Source organism: Chrysemys picta, unplaced genomic scaffold (genome assembly GCF_011386835.1).
Source record: "Chrysemys picta bellii isolate R12L10 unplaced genomic scaffold, ASM1138683v2 scaf1686, whole genome shotgun sequence".
Classification (NCBI taxonomy): domain Eukaryota; kingdom Metazoa; phylum Chordata; order Testudines; family Emydidae; genus Chrysemys; species Chrysemys picta.
In genome coordinates this window covers 8,707-13,000 of record NW_027054392.1, presented here as the reverse complement: position 1 = coordinate 13,000, position 4,294 = coordinate 8,707, and the positions used below count along the sequence as shown (strand labels likewise).

Sequence of the window (4,294 nt, the reverse complement as noted above, 5' to 3'; positions counted from 1 at the left end):
CTCTTCCAATCCTAATCTTCTATGATTCACAATAATCATTTGTAAGTTTAACTACAATATAATTCTAGACTTGGTTTTGTTATTAAAATTCTTTAGCTCCATTTTGTACAAATGGGTTTGTTATTCTAAGGCTGCTCATGAGTGCTGGGGAGTTTTGCTCTGGTTTTATTATGGTAGGGTTACTCATCACAGGTTGGTATGTTCCTGGAGCGTGCTTGTGAATGCTGGGTAAGGGGAACACTGGAGTGTTGCTGTAGAGTTGTTGCTGTGAGATGAGCTGCTTGCAGTTTTGTTTTTGTTTAAGAAAAAACTCAAACAATATATTTTGCTGCCTTCTAAAAAAAAAACATTAACTAAGCTATACTAAATGTCATGTGGGGAATATCCCCTCTCAGGCTGGGAAGCTCCTTTCCTTACTTCTGCCTGAAATGAAACCTACATTTCACGGGGCTTACAATTGCACAAGTCACAGGCCCTGCACTGTGCCAACAGCAGTCTGTGCTGCTAGCACGGTCATAACCTGACACATGTGCCATGCACCCACTAGTTGTGCCTGCTGGGATTGCTCTTAGGATTTGCTGGCCATTCTCTGTACTGTTCTAATGTGCAATGGAGCACAGAACAGGGGCTGTGCACTGTATAAGAATCTCCAGGGCAGCTCGCTCCCAGTAGGAGTTGTGGAACTTCATGAGTTTTAAGACAGGGCTGGACAAATTTATGAGTGCAATTGTCTGGCAGGGTTGCTTCTGATGGTAAGGGGCAGGGCTCACTTCCAGTTTATGTTTCCTTCATCAGGGTTTCAGCCAGCCACCTGTAGGGATCAAAAAGGGATTATTTTTCTCCCCCACCCAATGTATTCTGTTTTGGGTTTTTTTTATTGTTTTGTTTATTTGTTTTTGTCTCCTTCCTCTGAAGCACCAGAGATAGCCTGGGCTGGAAATGGACACTGGATAAGGAGGGCCAGGGCTCTGAGGTGGGCGGCACCAAGCACGCTCTCTCAGGTGCTATTCTTGCTCACGTGCTCAGGGACTGATTGCCATATGTGGGATAGGGAAGGAATTTTTCCACAGGTCAGTCTGGCAGTGACCTTGGGGGGTTTTCACCTTCCTCTGCAGCGTGGAATGAGGGTCACTTGCCAAAGTTATATCTGGGTCTATCTCACTTAATCATGTCCCTGCCATTGCAGGGGCCTCAGGCACTGATGCATCTTGGTCCCTTGTATTGTCTCCCTGTGGCACATAACAGTCTAGTCTCCAGTGGGCTGGAATACTTCGGTCTAATTTGGGTTGTTTGGTTAGTATACGCATGCTGGGTGGTGTTGGTGGCCTGTGATATACAGGGGGGTCACACTAGATGATCTGATGGTCCCTTCTGGCCTTAATCTCTATGACTCTAACTCACCAGAGTCAGTTAAAAGGACATTACATGTAAACCACTGGAAAGCATCAATTCCACTTAAATTAAATAATAAGAGAGGTGATGCAATGGTGGGGAAAGCAAAGCTTCATCTGTTGATGGGTCACACACTTGGCATATAGGCATGGGGCTAAGAGCACAGAATAACCCACTACATTTTACCTAACTTCACCCCACCCCACCTCCTGCTCCCCCCACCTCCTGCTCCACCCCCAGACTCCCACCCCTGCCCTCCTTATGCATCAGATCCCTATTCTATGTGAAATCAACCTGTCACGGACTCACAGATCGTGCCCACTCTTGGCCCTGTGCGGTCCCTGGGAGGAACCCCCTTCAGTGTGCCAACCCTTGTCGGGGGTCCACTCTCTCTCGGGGGTTAAGCCCCTCCACCTCCTGGAGCCGCACCTCTCGGAGCCTTAGCACACCTGTTTCTTGCCGTGAGCCCCCTCAGGGAGTCCACTCGCTATGGAACCCCAGGGCCTCCACTCCCCAAAGGGAATAATGTAACCCTGTTCTCTAGACTGGAGTGACACTCAGCCAGTGTAAAACAGGAAGGTTTATTGAGCGTCTGAACATAGCACAGGAAACGCTTAGGGCCCTCGAGCCTGGCTTCCCTCAGCACAGCACATCCAAGTCTCCCCTGCATCCAGGTGGGCTCTGCCTGCTCTCCTTCTCCAGCCCAGAGCCCTCCTGCTTCCCAGATGGGCATCTGATATCACCACCCTCAAGCCCCGCCTCTGTCCATTGTCTTCTCTCCAGGTAAACAGGGTCGCCTGGGCCTCTTCTCCTCTCTTCCGTCCTCTGGCAACCTCTGGCTGGAACCGGCTTGTTAGGTCACCGGGGGTCCTCTCTTTACAGCCCATTGTCCTCCCACGGGCCAGAACTGGCTGCGACTCCTGAGCTGGGCCTCTGGGTCACCAGGTCGCCAGTCGCTGGGGTATCCATTCTCCAGGCCATTGGCTGGTGTCCCAAGTTCCCTAGCTGGTCCTCTGTAACAACAAACTCCCTCTCCCATCACCTCGTTAAACCAGTAACACCCAGGGAAACTGAGTCCCGCCCCCTCTGCATGCAAACCATTGGAAAAACAAGAAAAAAACAAGACAAGTCCCCCACTTCATCACACAACCCCAACGTTGATTCCCCATCCCACCCTATCCCCAGCTTCACCTAACCTCTACTCTCACCCTACCCTTCCTCTGTCCCCTACCGCATCCCACACCCCACCCCAACCCCTCACCCACCTGACCCAACTCACAGCCCATCCCAGCCTAACCTCAGCTCCACCCCCTGCCCCCTACCCCACCCCCGACTCCACCTCAGCGCCATCTCTGAACACTACCCCACCCTACCTTCCCCTGCCTCTGACCCCACCCCCAGATCCACCTGACCCTACCCCACCCTGCCTTCCACTACCCCACCTCTGACCCCATCCCACCCTGCCTTCCCCCGCCTCCACCCCAGTGCCATCTCTGACCCCTACCCCACCCTACCTTTCCCTACCCCATCTCTGACCACTACCTCACCCTACCTTCCCCCGCCTCTGAGCCCTACCCCACCCTGCCTCCCCTACCCCACCTCTGACCCCTACCTCACCCTGCCTTCCCCCCGCCTCCACCCCAGTGCCATCTCTGACCCCTACCCCACCCTACCTTCCCCTACCCTACCTCTGACCCCTACCTCACCCTACCTTCCCCCGCCTCTGAGCCCTACCCCACACTGCCTCCCCTACCCCACCTCTGAGCCCTACCCCACCCTGCCTTCCACTACCCCACCTCTGAGCACTACCCCACCTCTGAGCCCTATCTCACCCTGCCTTCCCCCCGCCTCCACCCCAGTGCCATCTCTGCCTCCTACCCCACCCTGCCTTTCCCCACCTCTGACCCCTACCTCACCCTGCCTTCCACTACCCCACCCTGCCTCCCCTACCCCACCTCTGACCCCTACCTCACCCTGCCTTCCCCCCACCTCCACCCCAGTGCCATCTCTGACCTCTACTCCACCCTACCTTCCCCTACCCTACCTCTGACCCCTACCTCACCCTGCCTTTCCCCGCCTCTGAGCCCTACCCCACACTGCCTTCCACTACCCCACCTCTGAGCACTACCCCACCTCTGACCCCTACCTCACCCTACCTTCCCCCGCCTCTGAGCCCTACCCCACTCCCAGCCCCGCCTCGAGTCGCCCCCCGCCCCGCGCTCCCCCAGGCAGCCAGGCAGGCATTCTGGCCGGCAGCGGCGGGGCGATGCGGGCCCGGCTGGCTGCCCTACGCGGAGTCGCTGGCGGCGCAGGAGCGCTGCGTGGGGCCGGGCGCGGCGGGCTGGCTGCTGCTCTCCGAGCCGGCGGGGCCCGTGTACACGCGCGGGCTGCGGGGCGGCCCCGACCCGGCGGGCGAGGAGCGGCGGCTGCGGGCGCTGGGCGCTGCTCACCTTCCGCGGCCCGGGCCAGCTGCTGTTACCCGGTGCCGGACCCGCGGCGCCTCGGCCTCTGCCGCCGCCTGGGCCTGCCCGCCCCGCGCGCCCTGCCGCCGCCCTCCACCGGCGTGTGGCTGCGGGGCCGCCAGCTCTGCGCCGGGCCGGGATCCGGGGGGATGCGGGGGGCTGGGAGAAGCGCGGGGTTCGGGGGGTCCCGGGGCAGGAAGGGAGTGAGGGGGACATGGGGGAAGGCTCGGGGTCCCTGGGGAGGAGGCAAGAAGAGGGGTGCAGGGGAAATGGGGGGCAGGAGAGAGGTGGGGGTTGGGGTATGTGGGGGGCTCAGGGTCCCTGGGGAGGAGGCAGGAAGAGGGGTGGGGGTAAAATGGGAGGCAGGAGAGAGGTGGGGGTTGGGGGCTCAGGGTCCCTGGGGAGGAGACAAGAAGAGGGGTGCAGGGGAAATGGGGGGC

General features: G+C 58.2%; 1 long non-coding RNA gene across 1 annotated transcript; it reads right to left on the bottom strand.

Annotated features, from left to right (window-relative positions):
• Positions 1-1,954: 1,954 nt before the first annotated feature.
• On the bottom strand, positions 1,955-3,994 carry LOC135980054 (uncharacterized). The gene is made up of 2 exons (XR_010597275.1): positions 3,843-3,994; positions 1,955-2,405 (listed from the first exon to the last, which is right to left on the bottom strand). It is a non-coding gene; the product is annotated as an uncharacterized LOC135980054 (long non-coding RNA).
• Positions 3,995-4,294: the final 300 nt, after the last annotated feature.